This window comes from Protopterus annectens, chromosome 9.part0, assembly GCF_019279795.1.
Source record: "Protopterus annectens isolate FY-2018-M chromosome 9.part0, PAN1.0, whole genome shotgun sequence".
NCBI lineage: Eukaryota > Metazoa > Chordata > Ceratodontiformes > Protopteridae > Protopterus > Protopterus annectens.
In genome coordinates this window covers 856,596,349-856,611,820 of record NC_056743.1, presented here as the reverse complement: position 1 = coordinate 856,611,820, position 15,472 = coordinate 856,596,349, and positions in this window count along the sequence as shown.

Sequence of the window (15,472 nt, the reverse complement as noted above, 5' to 3'; positions counted from 1 at the left end):
TGCTTCACAAGGGCCTGTTCTATTCTTCCATAAAAATCCATGCCTCAGTCATTTCAGCTCATTACAACACAGAACCTCCCCTCTTCTCTCATCCTCTGCTAAAGCAGTATCTCAGAGGGGCCAAAAACTTAAGACCACCCAGGAGAGCTCCAACCCCTGCCTGGGACCTCAATTTTATATTGGAAAAACTCACTCTTCCTCCTTTCGAGCCAGCTGCTACTGCAGACTTAAAATTTATCTTCTGGAAAACAGCTTTCCTTTTAACAATCACTTCAGCTAGAAGGATTTCCAAATTACAGGCTCTTATGGCAGTGGAGCCTTTCATTATTTTTTATGCGGACAGGGTCTCTCTCAGGATCAATCTATCTTTCATGCCTAAGGTGGTATCCAGTGTGGCTATTAATCAGACCATTAATTTGCCAAATTTCTTTCCCAATCCACAGAACAAGGGTGAGCAAATTCTGCATTCATTGGATGTACACAGACAACTTAGATTTTACTTAAACAGGACAAAATCTCTAAGAAAATCTGAACAACTACTGGTGGCATTTGCTGCAGGGGAAAAGGGAAAGGCTATTTCAAAGCAGACTGTTTCCAAATGGATAAGCTGTTGTATTCATTTTTGCTATATGCACCATGGTAAAACTATCCCCCTGGGGATCAGATCTCATTCCACCTGGGCTGTATCTACTTCTACAGCCTTTCTCAGAGGTGTTCCTACCAGAGACATTCTAGAAGCTGCTACCTGGAGCTCAGTTCATACGTTCACCAAACATTACCATTTACCTTTCTTTTCAAAATCCAGAGCTGGTTTTGCCACTGCTGTCCTGCAGGGCCTTATAGCTGGTCCTAATGCTGTATAAATCCATCCAACCATAGCTTTAGGAATCTACCCAAATGTAATGACTGCAACAGTGAAACATGCAGAACATAGTACAGTTATGTACACTTACCATAAATGTAGAAGTTCGAGTGTATTCACTGTTGCAGTCCTGGTTACCCTCCCTCTAACCCCCTGTTTTTCTCTTAATATCCTTCTACTTTCCTTTACTATGCTTAAAAGCCTTTTTGGTGTATTTGCTTTTGTTTGGAGGTATATTTTTGTGTTTTTAATTACTTAAATATTTGGCTCCCCATTTGGGGGGCACCTGACATCTGGGGAAAGAAAAAAAGATGTAATGGCATTGACTGCATGTTTTATACCCCTGACGACCTGATGTCATTGAAGAAGGGACACCAACCGATGTAGGACCCAAGACTTTGTTAATCAGGCCGACTGAGGGCAACCTGCCAGCAGATTACCCAACTGTAATGACTGCAACAGTGAATACACTCAAACATCTACATTTATGGTAAGTGTACATGACTGTACTGTCTGATGAATGCCATTTACAGTGGTGTAATGACCCCCTTGGACCTAGATGCCATGCGTTTGTTTATAGGTTGCACAATATAGAAAGATTTCCTCCGTATTGTAAATATGTGATGGTCAAAGGCTGGATTACTGTCTACATTTGTTCCCAATTCTTGGACTTACTGCATTAGCTTTTACGGTTGCTACTGTGGTAGTTACCAGGGGTGGATGCCTTCTTGAAAGATACAATCATGCATTTCTTGGGATTTAGTTTTAGTCCATGACCCTGACACAGGTTATTTGTCTGTGTCAGCCCCTCCTGGCAAACCTTAGTGTCTATGGGGGATTCTTTGCAGAGTTTGTCAGCCAAAGACCCTTGACATTTGCCTTGACTTCAGAGAAGTAGATGCCAAACAAGGAGTGGCCCCAGTACCTATCCCCTGACCTCTTTGTAGAGGTTGAATCACAAATTCTAATTCCTGGATCCTGTCTGTGATCCAGATAGCTGTCCACCGACTGACATAAGGGATTATACCCAACCTCTTGAGTTTGTCAACAATGCATAAGTAGGGTATTATCTGAAATGCCTTGGCCAGGTTAAGGTAGGCAGTGTAAACCATTTTGCCCTCATCTGTTGCTTTGGTGGCCTTTTCAAAGAAGCCCACTAGACTGAATAGACATGACCTGCTCTTGAAGAAACCAAACTAGGTTTGAACCCAGTGTCTGGAGGTTTTTTATGTCATTATTCACTTCCATGGTAATTCTTTGTATGGCTTTGCATAGGAGACTAATGAGATGTATGAGTCTGTAGTTTCTAAGGTTTGTAGATGGCCCACCTTTGTGCAGAGAGATGATTGTTGCTGTATTCCATTTGTGAGGCACAGAGCCTGTTTGGAGGCTACAGTTAAAAAATGATTCCAGAGGGGCCTGATAGGTCATGTGTCATGCTATTTAGAAGGTAGCCTGGGATATTGTCTGGGCCTATTGATGCAGTACTCTTGACCTTAGAAAGAGAGTTGAGGACCTGTTCCCTAGTGGTAGTTGGGAGAATTACATTTCGTGGTGTTGCCTGAGGGAGAGATATGAGAAAAGTTAGAGTTGAATTTGTCTGCCAGTAGGTTTGTTATGTCTTCTGGCTCAGTATAGGTTTTACCATTAGCAATGATCTCCTTACACAGTTGTGTCTTGCCTTTGAGGTTGTGGACATAGCTAAAGAAAGCCTTGTGGATGCCCTTGGCCTGGGAGGCCAAATTTACCTCAAATTTGACTTTGGTTGACTTTATTTGTCCTCTGAGTTTGTTTAGTTTGAGTTTTTATCCTGCTGGAGAGATGCACCTGATTTTTGCCATAATTTTTTTTCCTTCTGTCATACAGCCTGTTGATGATGTGATTTCAGCAGGGTGGCTTTTTTTTTTTTTTAGTTAGTTCTGTACTTATTCCTGGTGGGTACAACTGCCTCAGTGCAGTTGTTAATATGCTTGTATAGTGTTTCTGTGAACAGTTCCACATAGGTAGCATCAGGGTTTAGGGAAATTGAAATTTTGCCAGGTTCACTTAATAGTAGGAAGTTTGCCTTGGAGAAGTTCCTGAACATTCTAAGGTTAGCTGGGTTTCTGTGTTTTATTTTTACTTCAAAGGAGATGGTTTTGTAGTCTGATCTTACCAGAGAGGACAATATAATAAGGGGTGGTTATAACCCCATAATAGGGAGGACCAGATTCAGTATATTTGTGCCCCTGGTTGTCATATTGACAGTCTGGTCAAGGGAGTTTGTATTTACAAAATCCAGGAATCCCTGTGCCTGCACATTTGGTATTGTATATGATTTACAGTTAATAGTGTGGTAATTAAAGTCACCCATGAACATGATACTGGGTTGGATGGTGTGTGTTTCCAATAAGCTTATGGGTTTCCTGGATCATAGAAGGGGGAGCTATTGACAGCATGGGACACTCTACATTTTCTCACAGACCGCACAAAGATGGTGTGGCACATCACCATACTGGAGAACTTTCCATACCTCTTGTACAGGATAGCTGTGGAGGCATGGTGCTTAGCAAAGGAGTGACCCTTAGGGCATGTTATTAGCCCTTCTCCATTGAACATGCTGGCAGACCAGTTGAGCAAAATAGAGACAATTCTGTGAATGGATGTTGAACAGGGATGTATTTCTGGATTTGGTCTAGACCCTTTTTCTTCTCCAGAAAACAAGCTAAGAAGATTTTGCACCATGGCAGCAGTCAGTGGGATCTAGGCAGCAGATACCCTCTTGGTAAACTGCGCAGGTCTGTTTCTCTCTATGCCTTCTCTCCAGTCCAAAGGTAATTCGTTAGATATTAGAAGACTCATCAAAAATGCTACTTATAGCACCATTTTGACTGAGACAGCATTGATTCTACTTCATGCTGGGTATCACAAGAGCACAAACAAATCTGCTGCCTCAGCACAGTCATACACCCCAACCTGAAAAACCCTAAGACTGATAGGTTGGATGATGCAGATGTTCTTCATGTTTCAATGTTGCAGTCATTACATTTGGGTAATCTGCTGGCAGGTTGCCCTCAGTCGGCCTGATTAACAAAGTCTTGGGTCCTGCGTCGGTTGCTGTCCCTTCTCCCATGATGTCAGGTCATCAGGGGTATAAAACATGCAGCTGAAGCCATTACATCAGTCTTTCTTGCTGCGCGGTGCCCGAAGCAGAAGCAGTTCGCACGTGCCGGTCAGCCGACTCCTGAAATTTTCTTTTTTGAGTTTCAGAACCAAAGTCTTCTACTAAAAGCTAAGTACCCCGTTGAGGAAACTTTTTCTTGCTCCTTACCAATGTCAGTAAAAGTTAATAATTGTATTACTTGTGGGAAGCAAATACCTCTTAAGGATTTTCATTTGTACTGTATTCCTTGCCTAGGCCCTGACCCCAAAGTACCTTGCTGTCGGTTTTTGTGCTAAATTTAATCAATGCACGATAAAACATTGGTATATTTTTGCTTCTAAATATTTTGGCTCACAATTTAATTATCCAGAAATGTCGTTGGTTAGCAATCTGACTACCGGAATACCTAAAAAACGCAAAGAAAAAGACAGAGACAGACCGTCGAGGTCCATAACTGACCATGCTTCTCCTAAGCCAGTCGCCAGTTTGCCGGTACTCAGTGAGGTGCTTTTGCAGCCCCTGATACCCATTACTTCTGATTTGCAGGCCTCTACTGAGACCCATTTGGAGTCCGGTATGCCACGAGATGCTTCAATTATGGAATCCGTGGCTGTCTCTACCTTAGATGGGTCCGGAGCTGCTGTGTAGGCACCAGCTTCTGAGGGTGTTTTCAGGCCTACAGATTTTTATATTAGACCAACGCCATCTTCAAAACTAAGGCCAAAATCTAAATCTATGCCTAAAAAACTGACACCTGGGCCACATATGCAGGCCCCTATGCCTAAAAAACAAATGTTCAAAATGCTTAAAGATTTAATTACTCTGATCAGGGGTAGCCAACCCCCTCCTTCTAAGAGGCCTAGGCAAGACATTGATTATGAATCTTCTGAACAGGATTCTATTTCTTCTGACTCTTCCAATGAACAGGATTTGTCTATACCTACTTATGAGGACTCCGATGCAGAAGATTCCCTTCCTTCTGCTTCTACCCCTGAGGATTTTTCTTTTGGGGAAACTTTACATACCTTAAGGGAACATTTCCACTGGGAAAGTCAGGATTTCTCTGAATCTAAAAAGAGACTTAGGGATTTTCTTCTTCTTCCTCAGCATAGGCCTTTGGCTATACCTCCTGTTCTAGACATTGTTGATGATGTTTTTTCAGAATCTAGTATGGCTCCTGATTCTCTGCCTCCGGCTCCTTGTAAGCCAGACAGATAATACAGGATTTCTGACTCCCACAAATTCCTTTTCAAAAATCCTATTGCTGATCCTGAAACTATTTCTCAGAGTCCCAAGGGCATTAAGTTCTCTACTGCTAAAAATCCTACCCCTTTTGATAGAGATTCCAGGGCACTGGATAGATGGGGTAAGAAGATTTACACTTCTGCAACCTTGGCAATCAGGGCTTTAAAGTGTCAATTTCATATGCTTAAATATCAACAGCATATCATGGGACTACTTAAACAGAAAATTATGTTAATTTCTGACTGTATGGAAAATAAAGATTTACAGGATTTATTGCATTCAGCTGAACAAGTTGGAAAACATACGTTGCAATGTGGTTTTGATTATTTGGAGGCCTCTTGCAGGGCTGCTGTAACTGGGTCTGTGCTAAGAAGGCATGCTTGGCTCAAAGTGCAAACTCTGCCTGATCATGTTAAAGCAAAATTGTTGGATGCTCCTTTACAACAGGACTGTTGCTTTGGTAATAAGGCTAAAGAAGTTTTAAAAAAAGATTGAAGATAAAGGTAAATCTATGCAAACTGTGAAAGATTTCTTACAAGTGCAACCTCCAAGATTTAGTAGGCACTGGTCTACTAAGAACTGGTCCTATCCAGTCCCTTCGAGAGCCACTCAAGTCAAACCCAGACATTCCAAAGGCTCCAGGTTTCAGTCACAAGGGACTTTTAGAACAAAACAATGGGGTGTCTCCACCTCCAAATCTGGAAACAACAAGGCATCTCCCTATGGGAAACAGTCTCAATGACTTCCCTCTACACTCACCAAGCAGTTACCTTTTAGCCACCCCTTTGGGGTGGGGGGACTGGCACTTCATGCATGAAACTGGCAACTTATAACCCAGGACAAATGGGTTTTAAATATAGTATCCCAGGGATACAGATTTCATTTCCACATGTTGCCAATCCCAAGCGAATGGCCAGACCAGCCCCCAAATCAGTGGACAGAGGCCCAGAAACAAGTTCTGTCCCTCATGAACATGGGGGCTATTCAACCAGTACCAGAAGAGCAAAAAGGACAAGGTTTCTATTCAAGACTTTTCCTGGTACTCAGAAAAGACAAATCATGGCGTCCAATTCTGGACTTATCTACTCTAAACACATTTCTGGACATTCCAAAATTCAAGATGCTGACTCTTCAACAGTTACTTCCTATGCTAGGCAAAGATGCCTGGTTGGTAACTCTAGATTTAAAAGAGGCTTACCTGCATATCCCAGTCAGAGAATCTTGCAGAAGATACCTCTGCTTCAAAGTAGGCTACTTGCATTACCAGTTCTCTGCACTGCCCTTTGGCTTATCTACTGTGCCCAGGGTCTTCACAAAGTGCCTGGCTCCAGTAATAGCATTTTGCAGACAAAGAAAAATTCAAATATATCCATACCTGGACGATTGTCTTAATTCAGGCAGAAAACAGACATCCTTCTAAAGCACCTGGCACTTGTAAAAAAGGTTCTGACTTGTCTAGGGTACACCATAAACGAAAATAAATCACAACTGGTACCCTCTCAAAAAATTACATTCCTGGGTGCAAGCTTGAATACAACTGCCCAGATGACTTACCTTATGCCAGAAAAGCAAATTCAATTGGTAACTTACTTCAAACAGGTGGCCACAAAAACCCTGCTATCTGCAAGACAAATTCTGCAAGCCTTGGGGTTCATGGCCTCCTGCATTTTTCAAATTCCATATGCAAGACTGCATATGAGGAAACTTCAGTGGTACTTAAAAAGTTTATGGAGTCAACATTATCACAGCCTGGAAACAATGATTCCTATCATACCTTGCCTGCAACTAGAGTTCCTATGGTGGGCAGAGGCCTGCCACCAAAACAAGGGAATGTCATTCACTCCACCCCCTGCCGCCCAAACCCTAACTGCAGACGCATCAGACTTTGCTTGGGGGGCTCATCTGGCAGGGAAGCGCATTCAGGGAAAAATGCAGCCCAAGTCAAATGCACTTTCATATCAATCAGAAAGAGATGCTAGCTGTACAAAATGCACTGACAGCCTTCAAGGGCCACCTTCATCCAAGACAATCAATGATAAAGACAGACAACACCACAGTTATGTGGTACATAAGCAGGGGGGTACACATTCCTACCCTCTTTGCAGACTAGCCATGGCATTGTGGAACACAGCCTTGACCTACCAAATACTCAGTTCCTGCCAGGAAAGCTGAATATTCTGGCAGACGAACTAAGTAGAAATCTCATGGACCCACATGAATGGAAACTGGAACCACGAATTTTCAACATGTATACATGCAAAACCCACATGAATGGAAACTGGAACCACGAATTTTCAACATGTATACATGCAAATGGGGGAGTCCAGACATAGACCTTTTTGCCTCACCCCAGAACTATCAGTTGGACAAATTCTGCACAAGAATAAATCACAAAAAAGCTTGGAAAGTGGATGCTCTATCATTCAGCTGGAAAAATCTATCAGTCTATGCTTTTCCCCCTCTGCCTCTCCTCTCCAAAGTCCTACTAAACGTCAGACAGGACAAAACAAAAATGATACTGATTGCTCCAGAGTGGCCTTGCCAACACTGGTACCCACTCCTGCGCAATGTGTCACACCTTCCACCATGGCACCTGCCTCAAATACCTTACCTACTGTCTTCAGCAGAACAACCAAATTCTGCACACTCAGCTCCAAACTTTGAATCTTGCAGCGTGGCTAATCATTTAAATTCACCCTTGGCATCCCTCAGCAAACGTGTGATGGATGTCATTTTGGAGGTGAGAAGGCCTAGTACTAGAAAATCTTATGCTGACAAATGGAAAAGATTCTGTGCCTGGAACCAATCACAAGGAAAAAGCACAGCAATGCCCAATATTCCTCAGATTTTACAATACTTAAATGAGATGCTTCACAAGGGCCTATCTTTTTCTTCCATAAAAATCCATGCCTCTGCCATTTCAGCTCATTACAACACACATACTCCCCTCTTCTCTCATCCTCTGCTAAAGCAGTATCTCAGTCTCTCCCTACTTTTGAGCCAGCTGCTACTGCAGACCTAAAATTTCTCTCCTGGAAAATAGCTTTCCTTTTAGCAGTCACTTCAGCTAGAAGGATTTCTGAATTACAGGCTCTTATGGCAGTGGAGCCTTTCATTATTTTTCATGCGGACACGGTGTCTCTCAGGACCAATCCATCTTTCATGCCTAAGTTGGTATCCAGTGTGGCTCTTAATCAGACCATTCATCTGCCAACTTTCTTTCCCAATCCACAGAACAAGGGTGAGCGGATTCTACATTCATTGGATGTACACAGACAACTTAGATTTTACTTAAACAGGACAAACTCTCTAAGAAAATCTGAACATCTACTGGTGGCATTTGCTGCAGGGGCTGTGGGAAAGGCTATTTCAAACCAGACTATTTCCAAATGGATAAGCCATTGTATTTGTTTCTGCTATATGCACCATGGTAAATCTTTAACCCAGGGGATCAGATGTCATTCCACCAGGGCTGCATCTACTTCTGCAGCCTTTCTCAGAGGTGTTCCTACCAGAAACATTTTTGAAGCTGCTACCTGGAGTTCAGTTCATACGTTCACCAAACATTACCATTTACCTTTCTTCTCCAAATCCAGAACTGGCTTTGTCACTGCTGACCTGCAGGGCCTTATAGCTGGACCTAATGCTGTATAAATCCATCCTCCCATCCATAGCTTTGGGAATCTACCTAAATGTAATGACTGCAACAGTGAAACACGAAGAACATAGTACAGTTGTGTACACTTACCATAAATGTAGATGTTCAAGTGTATTCACTGTTGCAGTCCTGGTTACCCACCCTCCAGCCCCCGTTTTTCTCTTACTATACCTCTACTTTCTTTTACTATGCTTAAAAGCCTTTTTGGGTATATTTGCTTTTGTTTGGAGGTATATTTTTTGTGTTTTAAATTTTATATATATATATAATATATATATTTTGCTCCCCATTTGGGGGGCACCTGACATCTGGGGCAAGAAAAACTGATGTAATGGCATCGGCTACATGTTTTATACCCCTGATGACCTGACGTCATGGAAGAAGGGACAGCAACCGACACAGGACCCAAGACTTTGTTAATCAGGCCGAGTGAGGGCAACCTGCCAGCAGATTACTCCGATGTAATGACTGCAACAGTGAATACACTGGAACATCTACATTTTTGGTAAGTGTACAAAACTGTACTTTCTCCTTTCCTTTAGGTATATTTTCCAAGGACATGCTAGCTAGCTGTCTTAATGGAGGCCAGAAAGCCAAATATAAGGAAATCATACCTGGCAAAATCCATTTTATGCCAAAGAGAGGGCCTGTACCATAACCAGACTTCAGTGTCTTTGATCCTCAAATATCCATCAGTCCTTTAGAAGTCATGATTGTGTTCTTCCTCAGTTTGTGAATGTGTGTCTGCAATCTCTGGTTGCCTACCTTATTATCCCCTTCTTGTTTCCTTTTACCAGCATTTTTAAGTTGGATCTTACAGCTGAGGCCTCCCAAGAAGGCTGTTTGTCCTCCAAGGGACCTCAGCTATGTGTTAGGGAAGCTAATTGTACCCCCTTTGAAGAAAAAATGGCAAATACAGAGAGCAGTGGCTCCAAAATGCAAATCCAGTCTTTAATGGAAATAAACAGGATAAAACCAGAAATGTCTACAATAAAATTATACCACCTTGTTAGCCAGATTCTACTGCATCCCCAGTTACTTGACCTTGAAAACTGCCTGTTTAGCAGCCATTACATCTGCCTGAAGAAAATCAGAACTATAGGCACTCGTGGAAGATGAGAAAATGTTGCTTTCACATAAGGACAGAGTGACATTCCTCTTCACTCCTGCTTTCTTTCCCTATGCCAAGAATTGTGCAAGAGTCTCCCTAATGTGTTGTATTTTACCACAAAACAAGAGGAAAGGGTTGTACCCAGCCTAAATGTGCATAGGCAACTTAAATGTTACCTTGAAATGACTAAAGCAGAAAGGAAATTGGACCAGTGATTCATAGCCTTTGCAAAGAGTGGTGTAGACTGGTTAGGATCTAAACAGACCATTTCTAAATGGCTGCCTCAGTGAAACTGCAACGTGGCATGTGGGAACCCACACCACAAGAACTTCAGCAGCCACTACTCCTTCGGGGGGTAGCACTAGCACCCATGCTGTGATGGGAGCAGTTCTTGATCATTTCTCCACACCTTACCATTGGGCAGAGCAAGAAATGCCATGGTCATGCTGCTGGCCGTCCACCTTTTAGTCCATAATCTCTAAGAATTTTCCCTTATTATCAGTATTGCAAAAGTTAATGGTACAATGTGCATGGTATAGCTGAGTCAGGAATCATTTGGCCATCCTAGAGTTAGGTTGGCTTGGATTGGGTACCCAATTACCTTGCATTTTAATTTTCCAGTTTTATGCCTGTAAGGCCCCTCCATTCCACAAATACACCTTGTATCTGAAGAGGTAACTTTTGGGTCCTTCTGTTTGGGCAGCTTTCTTAGAGGCATCTGCCATCTGGGAGTCTCATGCTTTAGTTTCAGTCTTCATCCCTGTGCTGACAGGGGCCAAAAAAGTACTAAAGATACTGTGGATGTATAACAGGCATGCCACAGGTATGCTGACATCAGACCTTATGAGGCACAGAATAATTCCATGAAACTGGTTGGTTAAGTAGTTTCTGGAAGCAATTCAGCTTTTTTTTTTTTTTTTTTGCCCACTTCCTAGTAACCCTTTCTGTCCTTGGGAGATAGCTTATCTGTCCCTCCTCATTTAATCTGGCTGGTTCTGGAACTCTGTAAAGTTTTTTTTATTATAATTTTTTCTTGGCTATGACCTGTGTTCTCACCATGTCAAAAATACAGGCAATTGTAAGGAACCCTGCTTGACCTTTCAAAATGACTGACTGCCCATTAGGACTAATTTTCCTTTACTTTTGAAAGTGATGCTAGAACTGCCCATCAACTAGTCCATTCATCTTTTCATTTTTTTTTCTGAAGCAGAATCCGGGGGGGGAGCCCCCCCAATACTTTGTATGTGCATCTCCAGCTAGCTTAAGTTTTTTCCAAAAGTGATGCTATAGTAGAGGCCATATTAGTTGTTAGTCAGCTTTGGTCTAGGTAAGGAGAATCTTACATTGGCTAAGCAAACCCTGTCCACAATGGACTTGTAACTAAATTGTTTTTCTACCATCAGTTAACTGCTCAATGGAAAATGCTGAAGTCAAATGTACTAGCAGAAATGCCGTTGTGTCTGTTGCTTTCTTCAAGAATGTGTCCAGTTTAGACATGTGTGATGTTGGCACTTGGTTATTTCCCACCTTCAAGCATTATTGCTTATGGTAATCTCTGAGTTGGTATATATAAGTTTGGGGATGGGGGAGGCTTGCCTTCCACATAGGAGAAGAGCAATTTTTGAGATTCATCCTTCTCCAGTACTTTGTTTTTTTCTGCATTTCGAGTGATGACATTTCAGTAGGGAGCCAGCAGAGACAGTTGTATGTAGACATGCTTGGCTGAGAATCCAGCCCATGCCAGGTAATGTTATGGGCGACTGTTATGATGCCATTTTGCATAAGAACTTATTCTTTATTTCTTCTTCCCAGGAAAATTAATTGCATGTTAAGTATGCAAATAAATAAAAATTTCAAAAATGACAAAAAAGCTGAAGGGGAAAATCACTGAGTAATCTAGTAGTTATTTCAGCCACCTATCTTAAAATACAATAGGAACTACCCCACAAAGTAATGTTTTATAGAAAGTCTAAAGCTGTGCAGTTTGAACAGTGGAAGGCCTTTAAAAAGAAACTTCTGGAGAGGTGACTGAGGGGCAAAGGCAAGCAGCAAAGTGAGGGGGAGAAAAGCCAAGTATCCTTCTTCATAAAATAGCATTGGACAGCACTAAGCTAGCTTCTGTGTAGAACAGAGTGTATGTATGTAATTTTAAGAAGCATTTCCAGATGTAAGTACCTACATATAAATAGTGAGCACATGCAGGCAGCAGTGCCATTTTGACAGAACAGCAAGAGTGTTAACATGTAGGAGTGATTTGTCAGTCTGTTTATAATTTAAGTTTGAGTTACAAAGCCTCATTCCTAATGTGTTTGTGCTTGAGTTGAACCCACAACAGTTCATCTGTTTTATCCTGACAAGATGAGCAACATGGTATCAGAACTGGATCGAGAATGCAACGCTTCAAGCCATGAGGTGCAAAGGTGAAGGTGTATTGAGCAGATTGGGTGTTAGTGCTCAAACGATCAAAAAGGGCCAGAAATAAACTAAAGGTAACTAGAACTTACACGCATTATTTATTTTGCATTGAAATTGAAATGGAGCATTCATAATGCATAAAACTCGTAATTAATCAAGCAAATAGCACACATTGTATTATTAATCAAATGAAAGGTGCAAAATGCATTATTAATTAAAGTGTTCGAAACTATGAAATTTGATAAAACTAGCAGAGATATTCATTTGGGGCTCAGAATTACCTTTGGTTTGTCTAAAGAGCAAGGCGACTGCATGTTTTTCAATAAGCTTGAAGAGCAAGGCGACTGCATGTTTTTGAGTAAAAGACTGTTTTGGGCATAAACTACCATTTTACATTGGCTGAAGCCATTCAAAGCATGATTAGAATTGTTCAAAGTATCTCAGAGTGTGCAAAGTGTTTGCAGAGTGTGTGCTTTATTATGGTGCATTTATTTCAAAGAGTTTGCTGTGTGCAAAGTACAGTCATATTGCAAAGTGCAGCCATTTCAACTAAATTTCTTGTGTTGTGTGCATTTATTCTCAGAGTGCCGCCATTTCAAAGTGTTTCTTACACTGTACAGAGTTATTTCGCAAAGTACAGCCATTTTGAAGGGTTCTTGCATTGTGTTCAGTTTATTTGCAAAGTGCATTAATTTCAAAGTGTTTCTTAATCCACACCTGCTGTGTACAGTTTATTCGCAAAGTACAGTCATTTCAAAGTATTCCTTACACTGATGAATGGTTTCACAAAGTACAGTGATTTTGAAGTATTCTTGTGCTATGGAGACTTATTTGGCACAAGTGCAGTTGTTTCAAAGAGTCTGTTGTGCTATTGGGCATAACTACAAATTCTGGAATATATTTGTGTGTGTGTTCATATATAATTCCAAGCACCTTCACTACTGTGTGTTGATATGGCAGAGGCATTTCACAGACCCAGTCCACTTGTCTTTGATCATAATATTGCACTGGAGAGTATTTGAGCAGGAATACAATATTTTCATACAGGTAGCTTTTTCTGACAAAGATGCATGTACAAGGGCATTCATTTTGCTTAACTTAGCTGAGTCAGAGGCCATTGAGAGAGAGCACGCTCATTTGTGTATGCACCAGCAGTATATGCAGGAGAGGGGGGAAACTACCATACTGTTGTACCAACTGAATCAAGGGGCGGATCCTGAGTGCTTGAAAAGTAAATTTAGAGAAATGTGCAACCTCCAGACAGATGTTACATTAGAGATGCACCTATTATATACAAGAGACCAAAAGCCAGGTGAAACTTTTGCAGCTTATGTCACTGACTTGACAAATAAGGCTAAAACGTGCAGATTCAGTCACTTGAAAGATGAGTTAATAAAGGACAGGCTTGAAGAAAGATTTTGCTTTGTGATAGTAATTTCACATTGAGCAAAGCCATAGAGATTTGTCAAATCCATGAGCTCACAGAAAAGTACACAAGTATCCTTACGAGTGATAAGAACTTAGTTTCAGCAGCCTCTAGAGCAAGCATAGACAGCATGTAGCACATGACGAGCAGAAGCAGGCCTAAGCACATGGCAGCTGTAACCCCTGCGGGATTCTGAGGGAGGACCCGTAACTTTCTAGCAAGATCCAAGACTAGCTCAGCAAAATGGACACTCAGTGAAGTGTAAGGGTGACTCAGCAAAACCCAAGCCAAATTTTATTGTTAACTGTCATAATTGTGGTGTCAACCATGATTCTGAAGGAGAGATGTGCTTAGCATTCAGTCAGCAATGCCACAAGTGTAAAAAATAGAACCGCTTTCAAAAGTTTTATAAATCAAGCAAGCCTCATTCAGTTAAGAAAGGTCACTCAAAAAAGCAAGTTGATCATGTAGAAAGCTGCAACCCTACTTTCTGTGTAGACAATGCATCAGTGGTCGGTGAGAAGGTTAATGCAGCAGATTTACTGGCAAAGAATGAAGTATTTTGTACTGTCCTGATCAATCGTAAGCCCACAGAGCTCAAAGCAGACACTGGTTCAAAGTGTAATGTAATGTCAGCAGAAACATTTGCTAGAGTGAGAGCTGGTGAGCAACTTAATTTAGTCAGTTGCGCGAAGCTTGTTGCTTATTGAGTTGAAGAAATTCAAACCAAAGGCTCAGTAGTGTTTTCATACTATTCAGCTGGGAACAGTTACAGCTTGCAATTTTATGTAGTCCAAAGACTTGTGCAGACATTATTAGGTCTCAGAGACAGTTTGAGAATGAAACTGCTTTCTTTTATCAAAGTATGTCATGCAAGTACGTGTCCCAGATGTTCTTCGTGTTTCACTTTTGCAGTCATTACATTTGGGGTAATCTGCTGGCAGGTTGCCCTCATTTGGCCTGAATATCAAAGTCTTGGGTCCTGCATCGGTTGCTGTCTCCTCTTCCATGATGTCAGGTCATCAGGGGTATAAAACATGCAATCAATGCCATTTTATTCAGTCTTTCTTGCCGCACGGTGCCCGAAGCAAAAGCAGTTCGCAAGTGCCGGACAGCCGACTCCTGAAATTTTTGCATTCGAGTTTCGGAACCGAAGTCTTCAATTAAAACTAAGTACCCCATTGGGGAATCTTTTTCTTGCTCCTTACCATTGTCAGTAAAAGTTAATAATTGCATTACTTGTGGGAAGCAAATACCTCATAAGGATTTTCATTTGTACTGTATTCCTTGCCTAGGCCCAGATCATTACGTGCCTTGCTGTTGGTTTTGTGCTAGGTTTAACTAACACACTATTAAGCATTGGTATATTTTTGCTTCAAAATATTTTGGATCCAGATTTAATTACCCTGAAATGTCGTCAGATAGCAATCCAGCTACCGAAGTTCACAAAAAACGCAAAGAAAAAGACAGAGACAGACCGTTGAGGTCCAAAACTGACGACAAAGCTTCTCCTAAGCCAGTCGCCAGTTCGCCGGTACTCAGTGAGGTGCTTTTGCAGCCCCTGATACCTGCTACTTTTGAGGCGCAGGCTTCTACCGAGACCCATGCGGAGT